This window comes from Lissotriton vulgaris, chromosome 6 (genome assembly GCF_964263255.1).
Source record: "Lissotriton vulgaris chromosome 6, aLisVul1.2, whole genome shotgun sequence".
Lineage (NCBI taxonomy): Eukaryota > Metazoa > Chordata > Amphibia > Caudata > Salamandridae > Lissotriton > Lissotriton vulgaris.
The window spans coordinates 1,479,581,369-1,479,600,303 of record NC_141694.1 but is presented as its reverse complement, the minus strand read 5'-3'; the positions used below and the strand labels follow the sequence as shown (position 1 = coordinate 1,479,600,303).

The window sequence follows — 18,935 nt, the reverse complement described above, 5'->3', positions numbered from 1 at the left end:
TTTCTCTTATGCACGTGGAGTAATGATCTTAATTAAGAGAAATGTACCATTTGAAGTGATCCATCAAGAGGTCGACCAGGATGGTCGATATATCATTGTACATGGTAAATTATGCGGGACGCTGGTCACCCTCCTTAATGTATACGGGCCGAATGTGGATGATCCTAACTTCTATGTTACACTTTGGAACAAAATTTATATGCTCCCCCCATCAGCTGTACTCTGTGGAGGTGATTTGAATGTCACATTGGATATTGAGTTGGACAGAAAACAAGATAGGCCTTGTGTGCGGAAGAAAGCTGCTGATGCGGTGTGTGAGGGTATGCATGGACTAGGGTTGGTGGATGCTTGGCGATTGAGACACCCTGGTAGGCGGGAGGGAACATGCTACACGTCAGCGCATGATACATGGTCGAGATTAGATTATTGGCTGGTGACTCGTGATGTGAGTGGATGGGTTCTGGATGTGGAACATCTGCCTCGCACGATCTCTGATCATGCGCCGGTTCGTCTGGTGATGCAATTACCGACACATGCACCGGCTCCTTTCACTTGGCAGCTATCGCCAGGTGTGTTGTCTGATCAGGTACTGCGTGAGCGACTGCGACAGATCATTGAGGAGTTCTTTAGCAACAATGTGGGATCTGTTGACAATATGAGCACGGTGTGGGAGGCCTTTAAAGTGACTGTAAGAGGGGCGTTGAAGGACTGGGTTCTTTAAGACCCAGCGGTGCCAGGGCACAACACCTGAAACCTTCGTGGGTAACCTGCTCCGGCGTACGAATGACAGAGACACGGGACACTTCCTTCGGTGTCAAAGATTCAAGGTTTATTTACTGCAGGGAACACAGAAGTCACGACAAGTACAACACGTGCAACTTGGGGAGACTGCTTCAAATTGGTTCTGTGGATCGCTCCTTTTATACAGAATTTACCCATAGGACAACATGGTACACAAAAGTTTACAACCCGGTTCCCATAATTATCCCCCAGAGGGGTCACTTTGGTCACTTTGATACACATAAGGTCCGGAACATAAGTGCGGAAACATTTGGCGGTTCCCAACTGTAAAAACCCATCTTCCCAACATTAGTGCATTCCAATCGGCAGTAAAACAGATCGAAAATAGGAACAAAGACAGGTGCAGAGGAAGATGGAAACAGTGGGGAGATCGGAAAGGGTGTAAAAGGGGAGGTATCGGGAAACACGAGATACAGGCATCAAAGGGACGTGCCTAATGAGATGCACGGCTGAGACAATAAACCGGCACGGCAAGATGAGCCTCGAGCGGGGCCATCTGCCTTACAGTATCATCCCCCTCATCATAAAGACACTTACAAAGGACATGTGTCTTCCGCAAATATCTTGGGAGTCCCAGGGTCGCGAAGCGGACAGCGTCCGTTCGCTGGCTACTTGAGGGCAAGAGACAAAATGGATGCCGTATCTAAGATGGAACCCGTGGGTACAGATGAAAAACCCACATAACAAACAAACGGTTTAAGTTAGCACAGCGAAACTGTGCACACTTACTAAACTCGTTATTTGCGGTTCATAGGTACCAGACTCGACCATATTCGTGCGAGTCGAAATCATCACTTACGATTGTCACGGAACCTCAGACGCTCCTTTTGCCCTCATGTAGGCAAGCACTAGTCAGAATCATATTCCTTATTCATCAGACCCTCGAGATGTTGCTGTAGCATAGCTCTGTCCAACCAAGTCCCCTTGGTAACAGGTGGCTGTCTCATACACGTTGTAGCACAGAGGCCACATAAGGCAGGACCGCACTGCACACAAAGGCAACACGTGAACAGGAACGTCACAACGACTCCGATGATCATCAGAATCTTCCAACCCCAAGTCGACATCAGGCCCCAAAACCACCCAAGTAGCGTCCAATCCCCTACATCCACGTGTATGGATTCGGAGATCTTATGCAACTTCGAGATGGCTTGATAAACAGTCGGAGCGTTATCAGGAATGAAAATACAGCAGCTCGAATGGATCACCTTACATACCCCACCTCGATCTGCTAAGATCACGTCTAAAACCATACGGTTTTGTAACGTCATAAGTCTATCCGCCTGAAGTTCAGTGGTGATATTACCAAGGGCACTGGCAGTAATATTAGCTGTTGATCCTACCACTCGAGTCAACTGTCTTAGGTTCCTACTATTAACCATAGGTCCCCAAAACGGGAGGAAACCCTTGAAAAAATCTCCTGCCTCTTGACCGGCAGTATCCTCTTCGCTAATTACGCCTCTCACAACTCTAGTCTTGTGATAATCTGCATCTACAGTAAACGTCGGAGGCAACAAGTTTGCGATAAAACATGAGCCCATGAAGTCAGAGGGCAACCATGCATACGCACGATCATGACAGATAAAGTAGGTACCCTTGGCAGCCAGGAACACAGGGGACGAGACCATCGGCAGAATGTAATTTTCAGTGCAAGCACTCTCTCCAAGTCGGGCTTTCGATCTTCGGCCGCGACCTATGAGACAAAAATTACCAATGTGGGGTACGACCCATATCGGGGGCGAGCTTTTAAGCTGTTTTTCACTAGTGTACACACTATATTCGCCTCTACTTAGGACCCTATAGGCTTGTACCTCTTCTTCAGGAATAAGCGAGGGATCATAGATATCGCTATCTAAATCCTCTATTGCTATAGACAAAGGTTTCTGGTACGAGGTAGGACCAGAGTAGGGGGAACGTGGTTCTCGAATGGGGTGGAAACCCAGTGCGCTTCGAAACATTGTTTGAAATGCTCGAGCAGACCCTTGGGAACTATACGGTAACACCAGATATGGAATTCCCTTATCCGTAGTATGTGGCATCAACCCACACACCCAACAATTAGTAGTGTTAACCACTAACTGATGCTGATGGAGGAGCTGAATAAAGGAATTGTTGCGGAATTCTGCACGTCTAGCCTGCTCGTGTTCAGGTAAGATATGAAAAGAATGAGGAGATGCAGTGGAGGTGAGTTTAGGGTCAGGGGTAGGAGTAGGTGTAGCAGAAGGTAAGAAGTAAGACATCGTGTAATACACCCCACCCGCCAATAATGCAGAAACAGTCAAAAATAATACGAATATTTGGAACATAAAACATTTGGTACGACTGAGTTGCTGCAGCTTGAATCTTTGTGCTTGAGCTCCTTCCAAGTCCGTCAGCTTCGAAAACGCCATTCCCTACGACCGTCCGCAACGTTTCTTGACGCACTTCGTTCGGTGTAGCAGCAGTCAATCCCTAGGAATTCCCAGGAACCGACGGTCTTTAACCTAGTGTCAAGACCTACTAACCAGAAGGAAGTACGCGCGCGGCCCTACGGTCTTTATTTCACAAATATATATGTATGCGAAAACAATGTTTCTCAGCTGTGGAAGCAAAAGTATAAGGAACGAAGCTCAATGAATATGTACAAAAATAATCACAATGATACAAATGTTCAAACTGATCGTGGAAAACGGGATAATGCAATTGTCAAGGGACAGAACAGGATCTTTTATTAGTCTCTGGTGCTAGATCGCAAAAAGTATCGGGTTTTCCCAGGACGTGTCTGTTCGTCAAACAAAGGATCCGTTGAAGGGACAACGTCCTGTTGATCAGCTGAATGTTCTGGTCTTGAGTCTTCTGCTGACAAATGTTCAACAGTGTCTTTCTGCTGCGCTGAGGATTCTCCGACAGGTTGTGCGTCGCTGAAAGGCACAAACGCCGGCAATCCTTCGGTTTCAGTTGATGCAATGCCTTTCCTCACCCACGAGTCTGCTGGCAACGGGATAGGGACTTTCTTGGTATGGGTGGCATGCACCCAATTCTTCCGCCCCTCAAGACGAACTGCAGTTCTCGTGGCAAGGAGGACCTGGTAGGGTCCAGTGAACCTGGGATCCAAATTGTTCTTGCGCGAGAAGTTGCGCGTCACCACCCAATCTCCGGGCTGGAGCTGGTGGCCTGGACCCTCCGTCTGCGTCGGCAATGCTTCATGAACCTGTTGGTGAATTAACCTCAGTTTAGCAGTCAAGTCATGAAGATAATCGATCAACATTGGATACTCAAGATCACAAAAAGCACCCGGTCTAGGGACCCCCCAAACATTGGCAGGACGACCGAACACTATTTCATAGGGGCTGAGCCCTACTCGGGAGTGTACAGTTGCCCTTGTTGACAGTAATGCTAAGGGTAAAGCGTCAGGCCACGAGAGACCAGTCGTAGCCTGAATCTTTGCTAGTTTTAGTTTAAGGGTGCCATTGTACCCTTCAACCAAACCAGCTGACTGGGGATGATTGGCACTATGGAATTTCTGATTAATTCCAAGGCCCTTACACACACTCTTCATCACACTCCCCACAAACTCACTTCCGTTATCTGACCACACAACTCTAGGCATTCCATACCGAGGAAAGTATTCCTTCAGTAGGATTTTCGCAGTTGACAAAGCAGTATTGTCTTTGAGAGGATAGGCCTCGATCCATCGGGAGAATGCGCAAACCACAACTAAAACGTATTTCAGGTTATTGCATCGCTCCATATGGATGAAGTCCAATTGAATCACCTCAAAGGGACATGAAGGGGGAGCAAAACTACCAGGAGGAGTTGGGGTTCCCTTACCAGGATTGTACAACATACATACCATACAATTCTTAACCAAGCGTTCAGCACATTTCGTAATACCATCATTCTTCCACACAGGGGACAGCAACTTGCAAATACCTTTCGCACTAATATGTGCTAACCCATGCGCCATAGTCACAACAGCCAGCACATACGCATCAGGCAACATCCACCTTTTCTGTTCCGATAAATCAATCCAACAACCATTCGCATCCAACTTTCCCGTACTTTCGTTCCACTTCGTCTTTTCAGTCTCGGTGGCCTCATTCTGAATTGCTTTCACACTCTCGATAGTGTCCTCACACATACTCGATTCTGTAGGCCACCTAACCGAACTCGTCACATACATTCGAGTGCTAAGGTTCCGGGCAGTCTCCTTAGCAGTCTCATCCGCAAACGCATTACCACGACCCACATCATCCGTCACCTTACGATGCGCACTACATTTGACAATCGCCACTTGCTTAGGCAACGTAAGTGCATCCAAAAGATCATTCACAAGCTGGCCATGCTGAATCTTCGTACCATGCGATGTTAGAAAACCTCTCTCTCTCCACAACCGTCCAAAACTATGTGCGACGCCAAAGGCATATTGGCTGTCGGTAAACACATTCACACGTTTCCCTTTTGCTAACACACACGCTCTAGTGAGAGCGATCAGCTCTGCCGCTTGGGCAGAATTCTGATTTAATCTCGCAGTCTCAACAACAGTATTCAACGTTACAACAGCATATGCAGTAGTCACATCGCCATTCGGCAACTTGAAACATGAACCATCCACATACAGTGTACCATCTGGGTCTTCCAATGGGGTGTTTTTAAGGTCCACTCGACCTTTTGTTTCCTCCTCTGTCCTCAAATAACAATCGTGTTCTGTTATTTCATCTGACTCTGAGCTAATTGGTAACAAAGTTGCCGGGTTCAGAACATTACAACGTTTTATTTGAATGTGGCTTGCCAACAACGTCAACTCGTACCCAGACAACCTCGCACTCGTCAAGTGCTGAGTTTTCGTACGATTCAAAAGAGTATCGACTGCATGCGGAACCATCACCGTAAGCATATTATCCATGACCAATCCTGCTGATTGTCGGATGGAGACCGCGGCTGCCGCCGTTGCTCTCAGACAACTCGGCAATGCTCTAGCTACCGGGTCCAAGGTCGAGGAAAAATATGCACATGGACGTTGCTTACCACCAAAAGGTTGCGTTAAGACACTCAACGCACAACCTTCCCTCTCGTGAACATATAATGTAAACGGCTTGCTATAGTCAGGAGTACCTAACACAGGAGCCGAACACAATGAGTCACGCAATTCAGAAAAACTTTTCTGACATTCTTCTGTCCATGGTAAAGGAGTCGTAACATCCTTGCACGTAAGAGCCACCAATGGTTTCGCTAGCAATGAAAAATTTGGAATCCATTGCCTGCAGTACGACGTGATACCTAAGAAGGCACGCACATCTCTTTGGGTGGTTGGCACAGCCATTCGCGCAATTGCTGCAATTCTCTCTGGGGTCAACCGTCTTCCCTCCTTTGACAATAAGTGACCTAGATAGGTTACTTCTTGACAACAATATTGGAGTTTAGAAGGTGACACCTTGTGATTTAACTCGCAGAGATGTTGCAGCAGCGATACCGTAGCGATTTTGCAAATGTCCTGAGTATCTGCAGCCACCAATAGGTCATCGACGTATTGGATTAAGGCCGCACCAGCCGGCAACCTAAACGCATCCAGTTGACCCTTCAAGGCTTGACTGTAAATCGATGGACTTTCACAGTAGCCCTGAGGAGCGCGTTTAAACCGGAAGCTGCGTCCACCAAGAGAGAAACCGAAAAGGTCTCTGCTCTCTTCCGCAATGGGAATGCTGAAGAACGCATTCTTCAAGTCAATCACCGAAAACCACGATGCAGAAGCTGGAATCAGAGTCAGTAGCGCCGTGATGTCAGGCACAACGGGGAACTGAGGAATCACAATTTTATTCACCTCCCGTAAATCGATAACAAAACGATAAACAGGTGGTTTCGAAGGATCAGTACGTTTTAGAATGGGCAGTACAGGGCTGTTGCACACGTTTCCCCGTGTTTCCTCAATAACGTCTTTCTCGATCAAATCATAGATGATCGCTAACAATGCTCGTTCACCATCAAGAGAGATACGATATTGGGGAATACGCGGCAATCGCACATTAGATTTCAACTGAACAACATAAGGGGAGATGTCAAGCAGGCCCACATCATTGGGAGCTGTTGCCCACAAAGATGCAGGAAGAGAACTCAATTCCGGTGGAAGCTTATCGAGAGACAAGTACATAGGAGAGACAACCCTCTCTCCCAACGTAAGCTGTACACCCGCAGGAGAACAATACAAAGTTGCATACAAACGTTTAAGCAAATCCAGGCCCAAAAGATTTTCGCCACAACCCGTAGTCAAAATCAACGGAGCTTCTAGCTCACGCGGCCCAATTGTAAGGGGCAAAGGGCGCGAAACTGGATTGCTAACGGGGGCGCCAGAAAATCCAACGGAAACATTTGTTAAGCCAGACAAAGGTGCGCCAGGGAGTTTCGAATGCTTAATGGAACTTTTCGCTGCACCAGTGTCCAACAGAAAAGGCTCAACGACGCCCGATATAGCAACTGCGACGTAAGGCCCTCTCTGATCAACCGGAACTGATACCACTCCCTCTCCTTGTCTACGGCTGTCCTAATAATTACTGTCGTCAGTTCCCTGATCGACGTAATAATCGTCTACATTGTACTGCGCAGATCGTCCTTGTGACGATCCACGTTGATCAAAACAATTATCGGAATTGGATGAGTTATCTGGGCGATCATTCTGAGCACCACGACCCCTACCACGTGGTGCCTGCTGTGAACCACCGCGACTTCCCCTAGATGAGTTACCACTATTACGTTCATTTAGAACAGGACAATTGAATTTGATATGACCCTCCTGTCTACAATAAGCACATTGATTGTACCCTAACGAGGATCTTTGGGAAGAGGAGTCATTACGAGATTGTGATCTGTTAGATTGCGGCTGCGATCTATTTTGTTGCGAAGTATTCTGATTCGGACGTGGAGGATACGCTTGCTGCAGCAACACTTTAGTTTTAAGCTCTTTCGTCTTTTTATCAGCCCGGTCGTTCTCTTCTTTCTCTCTGTTCTCATAATATTGTGCCGTGGCCAATATCTGAGCTGAAGTAGAAACGGCCCACGCACTTTCTGAATTTTTCAATTTATTGCTCAAATCGGGCAATAAGTTCGAAACAAATTTATCCACGAACAACCTTTGACCACCCTCAGTGCTCATATCCTGACCACTATGATCAATGAATGCCTCCTCGAACCTCGTAAAGAAGTCGGAGACACTCTCGTCCTTTTTCTGTTTACAAGCTGACAATTTGTCCCAATTTACCCTCATAGCTGGCATAAGAGTTTTCATTAACGTTATTATTCTTTGAGGAAGATCCGCAACCAGCTGGTCGGGTTTAGCACCACCAGTCTGTCGGGCATCCGCCGCTACTATGGCAGCCCAAGCACCACCTAATTCATTCGGATGATTTTCCTGACGAATCTTAGCCCATACCGGTTGCGGTACGACATTGCCAAACAGCATGTCAATATCGGCTAGATTCATTATCGTAGCGTCTACGAGCTGCGATAATTCCTTATAGTACCCCGCGGGATTTTTGCGAGGGTCAGGCAAAGACTGTTTCACCTGTAACACTTCTGAGCGTTTCCATGGGAGATGTATCCACACTCTCTGGAAGAACGGCAAGATCGGAGGAGCAGCTGCGGGATTACCTGGCATCCACACTGGTGGAACTTCGCGCATAGGAAATTGTCCAGACTCATCTGACTGTCTTTCAATATCCTCAACAAACAAGGCTTGAGGTATAGGAGTGGGACGAAAGGATAGCAACCGTTCAACAGCACGTCGAACATTGGTATCTACTATCAGTCCAGCCGAAAACTGAAGTTGTAGATCAGACAAAGCGGTCAGCACCTCGTCAGGTGCATCGGCCGATATCTGATCACGAAGGACCTTACACATTTCCTCGAACACAAATCTTTGGGTTGGTATATTGAATTGACAAAACGTATCGAGTACGACACGTGGTGGATTTCTAAGAGGATGCGTCATCCAACCCATCGCCATATTATATAGCGAAGCACGTTCCCTGTTACCAGGAAGCTGACTACGTCTCTGAGGACCATCGGAACCAGCGGACCCAAGAACAGGTCCGAGCGAATGAAAGAAACTAGCCGCAAGAGGAGAAATACGACTACGAGTAGAGGGAGAGGTATAGGACACAGGACTAACAAGTGAAGGAGTAGAAACAGAAGCAACAGCAGGAGTTAATAAAGCAGGAGCAGTAGCGGGAGCAGGAGTATGTGGAAGCGGAGGAGCAGTAGGGATAGCAACAGACGAAGGAGCAGGAACAGTCGGAAGAACGGGTGCAGGTTGAGGAACAGGCAAAGGGAGAATAGGTGCAGGGACAGGTACAGGGGGAATCACAGGAGCTATGGTACCCTGTACATACGGAGGTGGCGACTTCATAAGATAGGACATTAAAGGATCCTCAACTGCCTCTTCCTTCTTTTCTGACTCCGTAGGCAAAGTAGGATAGCATTTATCTATAGTCATACGCTGTAATCTATCAAACACTTCCTTTTCCTTAACCTCCTTATCATGCTGAAATTGCTCTGCTTTCTTTACAATAGTAGCAACATTATCTCTCTGATTTCGTTTAGTCTGTCTGATTTCTTTCTGTCGGGCTTCTTTACGCCACAACCGAAAGGCATCAAACATGGCCGGCCTTGACTTTTTCTTGAACAATTTAGCCTCTAGGTTATCTAAAATCGGGGTCTCAAAGCTACCATGAGGTGGCCAACTAAGGACACCGTCCTTCTTTGTATAACGAATCCAGTAATCGTTAAAGGTGATCGGGCCTAGCCCATGTTTACTGTACAGTTCATAAGTCGGAGTTCCAACCGGAGGTATCGGACACGAGTCCTCCAGCCGGGAATCCATACCACAAGGTCTGAAACAACTAAACAAAGTACTACGACCAGGCATCTTGCACACTAGCCGAGTTTCACAAACTTCAAGGGTTACGGGATTTACCAAGTCCCAACAAAGAGCAAAAACCCTCGGTTTTTGGCGGCTGCAGTCGTCAAATAACACAACAAAGTACGCTAGCAAAGTGTCACCGACAAAAACACTCACACAGCGTCAACAACAAAAACACTTGCTAAAGTGTCAACAACCAAGGACTCTGGGAGCGACCCACAAATACTTAACTCAAAGATCGATGGCGTCACCAGGAAGGCCAGTCAATCGTCTCGCTATACCAAGGTCTACGCCAGGCGCCAAAACAGGTCTACAGTCAGGGCAGCAGTCCGTCGCAGCCGTCAGGAGGCGGGAATCTTCGCGGGAAAAGTCTTCGGGCCACTTGTTTCGACAACAGGATCGATGAAGCGGAGTGCACCTTCCCTCGGAGATTTCACACGAAGTTCCTCACGATCGTCGGGCTTGGACCGGTACCACTGATGCAGCCCCACTTGGGCGCCAACTGAAGGACTGGGTTCTTTAAGACCCAGCGGTGCCAGGGCACAACACCTGAAACCTTCGTGGGTAACCTGCTCCGGCGTACGAATGACAGAGACACGGGACACTTCCTTCTGCGCCAAAGATTCAAGGTTTATTTACTGCAGGGAACACAGAAGTCACGACAAGTACAACACGTGCAACTTGGGGAGACTGCTTCAAATTGGTTTTGTGGATCGCTCCTTTTATACAGAATTTACCCATAGGACAACATGGTACACAAAAGTTTACAACCCGGTTCCCATAATTATCCCCCAGAGGGGTCACTTTGGTCACTTTGATACACATAAGGTCCGGAACATAAGTGCGGAAACATTTGGCGGTTCCCAACTGTAAAAACCCATCTTCCCAACATTAGTGCATTCCAATCGGCAGTAAAACAGATCGAAAATAGGAACAAAGACAGGTGCAGAGGAAGATGGAAACAGTGGGGAGATCGGAAAGGGTGTAAAAGGGGAGGTATCGAGAAACACGAGACACAGGCATCAAAGGGACGTGCCTAATGAGATGCACGGCTGAGACAATAAACCGGCACGGCAAGATGAGCCTCGAGCGGGGCCATCTGCCTTACAGTATCATCCCCCTCATCATAAAGACACTTACAAAGGACATGTGTCTTCCGCAAATATCTTGGGAGTCCCAGGGTCGCGAAGCGGACAGCGTCCGTTCGCTGGCTACTTGAGGGCAAGAGACAAAATGGATGCCGTATCTAAGATGGAACCCGTGGGTACAGATGAAAAACCCACATAACAAACAAACGGTTTAAGTTAGCACAGCGAAACTGCGCACACTTACTAAACTCGTTATTTGCGGTTCATAGGTACCAGACTCGACCATATTCGTGCGAGTCGAAATCATCACTTACGATTGTCACGGAACCTCAGCGTGTATTGGCCTACGATCGGGAGTGCTTACGTCATTGAGAGATTCCATGTCCAGGTTGGAAAGAGAATTGTTGGTGCTGGAACGGCAGCTGGAAGAATGTCCGGGGGAAACGTTATTGGTGGAAATTAGATCGAAAGTCACTGAATATAACAAGCTGGCGGATCAGGAGGTGAATTTCCTGTCCAAACACACTAGAGCACGATATTATGGTGAAGGGGGTAGGCCGGGGAAGGGACTGGCGGACCGTATAAGGGACCCCTGGGCACGACACTGCACTGTGCAGGAAATAGAAGACGGGGAGGACGTTGTGACTAGCACGAATGGTATTCTGACTTGCTTTACGAAATACTACACACATGTATGAGCACAGAGAAACAGCAGATAAGGAGGAAATAGATCGGTACTTTGAGGACATCGCTTTGGTGTGGCTATCGAGGGGGCAACAGGAATTCCTTATGCATCATATCACGGAGGAGGAGTTTAGAGAGGCAATAGCTGCTCTCCCAAACGGCAAAGCAGCCGGCACAGACGGTTTGCCCTCTGAATTTTATAAAGAATATGCAGATCAGTTGCTCCCACACTTGGCAATGGTCCTGGAGGAAGCGGTAGACTGTGGTCAGTTACCACCTACAATGAGAGAGGCGCTACTGGTAGCGCTGCCTAAGCCGGGAAAGCCACCAAATAAATGTGAATCATACCGCCCTCTCTCCCTCATGAATACAGATGTCAAAATAATAGCTAAGGTTTTGGCTACTAGGCTGCGGTTACTCCTCCCAGTCATGGTGCTACCGGACCAATCAGGATTCATACCTCTCCGGTCCACTACCCACAATCTGCGGGCTCTGTTTGCAGTATTACATCTGCTTAAGCCGGAATTGGCTGCGGTAGCTGTCATGCTCGACGCTGCTAAGGCCTTTGACTCGGTGGCGTGGCGGTATATGATAGCCATACTACACCGGATGGGGGTGCCTTTCTTTTTTACATCACTGATAACTCTTCTATATACCAATCCCATAGCGAGGGTGAGGGTCAATGGTCATGTCTCCAGCCCAATTCCTGGTTCAGAGGGGGACGAGGCAGGGCTGCCCTCTCTCGCCTTTGCTTTTTGCTATTGTGATGGAACCGCTGGCCTGTATTTTGCGGCAGAGATATGCGGAGGCGGCGTTGAAGTTCCCTCTCAGGTCTCTGGCGGTGTCCATGTATGCTGATGACATGGTCCTCTATGTACGTGAACCTGCGCTATATCTAGAAGCTATACTCCAAGAGTTTATCAGGTTTGGTCGTTACTCAGGTCTGACCATCAACTGGGACAAATCTGTTGTGCTGTCCCTCACGGATGCTACCCATCCGTTTCCCTTAGAATTTCCGTTGGAATGGGCGACAGATTCAGTTCGGTATCTGGGCATCTGGGTGCATCGGGACAGCCAAGAAATTATAAGGGCTAATTATGGAGTGGCTATCTCTAAGTTAGAGGATCAGGCGGCGCGTTGGACTCGACTCCCTCTTACTTTGGCAGATCGAGTGTCTTTAATTAAAATGGTAGTATTGCCGAAATTCCTCTATCTCTTTGTCAACATTCCTATCCCGCTGAAATCACACTTTTTTGCCAGGCTACGATACCTGCTGATTACTCTGACCTGGGCTGGTAAGAAGCCGCGTGTGACATGGGAAGTGTTGACTAAGCCATACGAGTTGGGGGGTTTTGCTGTACCAGATATGAAACTATATTATTTGTGTGCACAAGCACATTTTGCTACCTACTGGCTGTCTGCTCCTCCATATACCCCGCATGTGGCGCTTGAGGCCAGTGCTGTTCTGCCAAATCCGCTGAGGGCCATGATAGTCAACGACCATTCAGTGTTTGATAAAGGAGAGGTTGACACGGTGAAATCCACAGCGAACGCCTGGCGGGAACTGGGCAGACGAGCAACCAGGTTGCCATTGTATGCGCCTGCTATGCCGCTTCTCTATCACTCAGAAATCTCGGTCTCGGGCGAAATTGGAGGCTTGCAGGTCCTACAGGGGGCTGGGCTACATACTATGGGGGATCTATTCCCTGGGGCCTCGTTCCTCTCCTTACAGTCTATGACGGACCGCTCTGCTAATGCAGTTATGTCTACTTTTACATACGTCAGACTTCGGGCTGCCGTTCATGCTCTATATCCTACGGATCCAGAGGAACCATTAACACTCGGTGCCTTGCAATTGCTTTATACTGCTACGGACAGGGCTAAGTTGCTTTCTAAACTGTACCGAGCTGCGCAGGAGGATGAAGGGGGAGGCGCGGTACTGGCCAGGGCTAGATGGGATAGGAGTCTTCCAGAACCACTGAGTGATGATGAGTGGGCCGAATGTTGCTCTATGACTGGGGGATATGTGGCCAATGGCAATTTTCGTCTTCTTCATTATACGTTTGTGCATCAGTGGTACTACACGCCGGTCCAGCTGGTTCGGTATGGCCTTCGAGCAAATGCTCAGTGTGTCCGGTGTGGTGAGGATGATGCCAACTTTGTACACCTGGCCTGGGGATGTCCACGTGTATATGCCTTCTGGACGGCTGTCTCCGAGGCACTAACTGCCATGACGTCGACTGAGGTTGTGTTGGATGTGCGCCTGTGCCTCCTGGGAATAGCCTCTGGAATATCTGCAAAATCGAGACGTTTCATTGTGTTAGCGCTACAATTGGCTAAACGGAGAGTTGCTATGGAGTGGGGGGGAAGGAGAGCGCCTGATGTCCAACTGTGGCTGACTGACATGGCTTACTGCAGAGATCAATTGAATTGTTACTATGAGGGATTGCCGGCGAAGGCCAGACCACGAGATATATGGGCTCCATATACGCTATATATGCTTTCCCTAGCTGATGATGATAGCACCAGGAGTGGAAGTGGTGGATCATTGGAAGGAGGGGGTGGACCTGAGTGAGCACTTACCGCAAAAGTAACTGTCATGTGACATACTTGGTCTGAGCGGCCCATGCGTCTGGATTTGGAAGGTCGCACAGGCCTTGAGCATTTTTCACAGTTGAAATTCCCTTTGTGCAGCTGATGTTTCTTGTAAGATGATGGGAGTAGATAACAAGGACTGTATGCCCTGTTTGCTCGCTTTCTTGCCACTCAAAGGGTTGAGTGTATCTTTACCATTCTGCCTCAAAGACTCGGAATACTCACTGTGACCAGGAACCAGGAATGACCGGGTGGGAGTTGGGGATTAATGTTATTTGAATTTGTTTCAAAAAAATGCTAAATGAGACCGAGATTCCATAAAGGTGTTACGGCTGCAGTATTACAATGAACACAGAACGCTGACTCTTGATGCCTTGGTGGACTTGTCCATGCTGTATACTCTTGCTAATGATTATTATTTACGAGTTCAGCTACATTGGCTATTATACTGGTTGCGGCCGGCCCTCCCAGTGGGTTGTAGGCACACCGCTGTGTATATGTATTATGTGCAATAAAGGTCTACAAAAAAAAAAAAAAAAGGTTTCTGATTCCCATCGAAAAGACACCCCTACTCAGGAAGTAGAGAATGAGAGTACAAACAGGGAAGAAGAAACTGCCTTCCAAGGAGCAGTACGCTCCTGAATCCCTCGTTCCCAGAATAGTGGACAATTCAAAATTAAAACTAAGAAATTGTCAACTCCTACAGCTAGATTGTTCCAACGAACACAAGAAGCTCTAGATGATTGGATGGACGACAAACCTCCACTCACTACCAAAGAAAAAGTACTAGCTCGATCAAGCACCCATTGGGTATCTCAATACTCTATATATGGCCCTGATATAGTCGCTCAAATGTTTTTATCGATCCCTCTAACATCTCAAAGGGTAGCAAGCATCTATATGGTTCAACACCTCATTACGATGTACGAAGATACTGGTTGCCATCCCAAAAAGTTACATTCTCTCTTACGAGACTGCTTAGAAGGGAGGTAGGTGGCCAGGGGACAAGAGTTCCTTAATATCTTCCTTGACCTACGACAGCGATATATCCAATACTTTTCAGACAGTTATGACGCAAATCCCCATCACTATGACCAAGGACAGTTCCCTCTCCGAGAAGTACATCCCGTTGTAGATTCTGGAGGAAAGCTACAACAAACATTTGTCATTTGACAAAAATAGAAATATTAGAAATGAAGAAAATGGTCCCTTCTCATGAAAAAGATCCTTCGGGTTTCCATAGGGAACTCAAGGATATTCTTCAAATGGGTTCCTTTACCTATAAAGATCTCAACATTCTCCTGAAAGTCCTTCTGCCTCAAGGGACATATGACAAACTAAAAGAGAAATATTGGGAGGTAGAAGGGAAAAAGATAGCATGGACAGCTCTAGAGACAGGAGAAAATACTTGTGCTGCTGGACAAGGCTTGGGACCTCTAGTCCTAGAACTCCCTCGCCTTCTCCCGAAAATACTCTCCCAATTGCTGACCACTAAGAAAGAAGATTGGGATGCTATCTCTGCATGCAAACAGAAACCAGATGAGGATATAGGGGACTACTATACAAGGTTAGAGAAATGTTTTCTCATCAACAGCGGCCTCTCTTCAGGTGGAGACGCCTATAGTTGATTATTTGTCTCCAAATTCGTAGAGAAGGCCTTGCCTACGATCAGAAATAGAGTACTGAAGGTAGAAAGTACTTGGCAAGCAAGCTCCCCTTCACAAGCACTTCAGATGCTCCAATATCACCAAAATAGAATTAGAGATGAACAAGAACAAGAAAAGAAAAGAACAAGGATACTAAAATGAAGGTATTGGTAGCACAGACTAATACAATCCAACAGACCCCTAAACAACCTCAAGTGTACCAAGAAAAAGTTACTTGCAATTATTGCAAAAAGCCAGGTCACTTTGTGCGTGACTGTCCAGTATTACAACATACTATTGCCACTGGGAAGACCCAACCCGTAACTATCCCCCACGACCCTCTGTTCCCACATCAGCTCCTCCAACTGACACTAAACCTGCCACCCAACTCTATCAGTACCCAGTGTCATCCTATCCTGAATTCCCCTCAATTTCATGAGACAGCTGGGAGGAACGCGATAGTCGTCCACTGGTCCCGGTCGACCAAAAGGGTCCCTATGTAAATGCTAAGCTCTTAGGTAAGGAAACAAAATTTCTAATAGACACCGGGGCCAGTAGGACGACAGTACAACACAACCAAGTTCCCAAGGTACCCCTCTCTGGCTCGAATAGTATTTCCTTGGGTTTTTCAGGTACCCCAGTAATCAACAAGGTTTCAGAACCAGTATCACTTCAAGTTGGTCCTCTTACAACATCCGCTGATTTGGTACTTACTAAGTCATGTCCCGAAAACTTACTCGGCATCCAGACGTTAAAGGAACTGGGTGCTGTGATATGCTGTTCCCCGGAAGGAATACGACTATTCCTCCGAGATTTCAAAGGTCATTTCACCGCACGAGAATTAGACGTCAGACTAAGAGACATTCCTACTACATTATAGGCTACACATCCGACTGACGTAGGGTTCATGGACATTACACCACACATGGTTACATTAAAAGAAGGTGTTGTCCTACCTCGTGTCCGACAATACAAGTTACCTCCAGATGCAGAACAAGCCCTCATCCAGATTATCGATGACTTAATACAGAAAGGAGTAGTCAGAGAAGTACCTTCCAACATGTAATTCACCAGTCTTACCAGTAAGAAAGAAAACAGAGGACGGTGCACCCCCAGAGACCCAGGGTACCACAATACCCTGTGGTCTCTGACATCAGTACTCTGCTAACAGCTATAGATCCTGAAACCACACATTTTACTGTAATCGACCTGAAGAACGCTTTCTTCAGTGTACCTATTCACCAAGACAGTCAGTACCTATTCGGATTTTCACTACAAGGTCGTAGTTTCTGTTTCACAAGAGCTCCTCAAGGGTACACAGATAGTCTCAGTATCTACAGTCAGGCACTTAAAAGACAGTTAGACGACATTGTTATGCCCTCAAATACAACATTGTAACAATATGTCGATGACATACTGATCACTGCACGCTCTGAACCAGAATGTGAACAAGCATCACAAATTGTCCTAATGTTCCTTGCACAACATGGCCACAAGGTGTCACCCTCGAAATTACAATTGTGTTTACAGCAGGTAGCCTACCTAGGACACCTGCTGTCAAAGGAGGGTAGGGCACTCACACCTGAAAGAATTCAACTCATTTTTAACATTCCTGTCCCTAAGACACAGAAAGAAGTCTGTGCCTTTATTGGCCTCACGTCCTACTGTAGACAGTGGATTCCCCAATTTGCATACTTGGCCAAACCCGATACAGGTAACGACCACAACCTCTTCCCCATTGCCATGGACACCTGATCATACTTTTGCTTTTGACACCCTTAAACAAGCATTATGCTCTGTACCCGTCCAAGCTACACCTCATTACGCCAAACCTTTTGTCCTTTTTGCCACAGAACGGGAAGGTACAGCCTTGTCAGTACTCACACAAACACAAGCCAACAAACATCGTCCCTGTGCTTATTTTTATACCACTCTTGACCCTGTTGCACAAGGTTTGCCTGCCTGTTTGAAATCTGTCGCAGCTACAGCTCTAGCAATACGACAAAGTGATTCCATAGTACTAGGACACTCTCTTGAAGTACAAGTTCCACATGCAGTAGAACTACTCTTGAATAGAACACAGACACAACTTTTGACCATAGCCCGCCTCACAGGTTACGAAGTCACTCTGTTCCAACCCCACCTCATCATCAAAAGATGCAATATCCTTAACCCAGCTACGTTACTGCCTACTATTCCAGTTGACAATCAGATTCACGACTGCTTAGAGGTAGTTGAACTAGTCACAAAGCCCCGGTCTGATCTTACAGATGTCCCTCTAAGTCAGGGGTCTTCAAACTGTGGGGCCCGACCCCCTGGGGGGTCGTGGAGTGATAGAAAGTGGGTCCCACCTTCCAGGTCACACTTCTGTCTATTATTATTATTTCCAAAAAGGTGTCCTGTGGCTAATAACCATCTGCTGGCTGAAATGGCAAATAAGAAACACACAGAGGGGAAAGGAGAGCCAGCCAAAGGGGGTAACCCACCGGGTATAGGGCCAGTTTTTTTTAGCTTTCTAAAGGATAATAGATCAATGGTGGAGTGAAACAAAGGTGGGTGAAGGTTCCACAACTGTGTGGACCGCACCAAAACAGTGAGGCCGACTATTCATGTATTTTTGCAGTAGGGAACAATAAAAAGATTAGCACAGGCCGAGAGGAGCATACGAGTATGCCCAGTGAGGAGAGATGAAAGGGTGAGAGTAGATGGGATGAGAGAGGGGACAGCATGGGAACGAGAGAATTAGATTGAAGAGGTCAGGGATGAGGAGAAATGTGAAGTGCTGAAGAAGTGCAGAAAAGCAAGAGGAGAAGTGAGTGTGGGCGAGAGGTGAGGGCACAGAGGAGGGATACTGTTAAGATAGCTGAGTGATGGTCTGTGACATAAAAAGAGAATTTGGTACGATGTGGGTGAGGGACAACAGCGATGAGGGAAGAGAGGGAGTACTGAGGTGGGTGCTGAGGTAATAGGAGAGAGGGACATTGGTTCAAGAAGAACAAAGGGGAGATGTGAAAGATGAATGGTGGACTGGAGAGGTGTAAGATACAAATAGACAGAAATTTGAAGGAAGAGACTTGAGGTGAATGAGAGGTGCTGAGGGGAGAGAGAGGTGATGTGTCCAGAGAGGCCATTAGATAAATTCGAGAGAGGAGGGCAGTGAAAAGACAGAACGGCAAGAGGTGATTAAACATGAAGTGAGAGGTTGAATGGGGAGAGTTCAGAAGTTGTAAA

General features: G+C 47.2%; 1 protein-coding gene across 2 annotated transcripts in view; it reads right to left on the bottom strand.

The window, feature by feature from the left end:
* The window catches only part of WDPCP (WD repeat containing planar cell polarity effector), a 2,342,145-nt gene that overhangs the window by 610,600 nt on the left and 1,712,610 nt on the right, over positions 1-18,935 (bottom strand). The window lies entirely within an intron of this gene.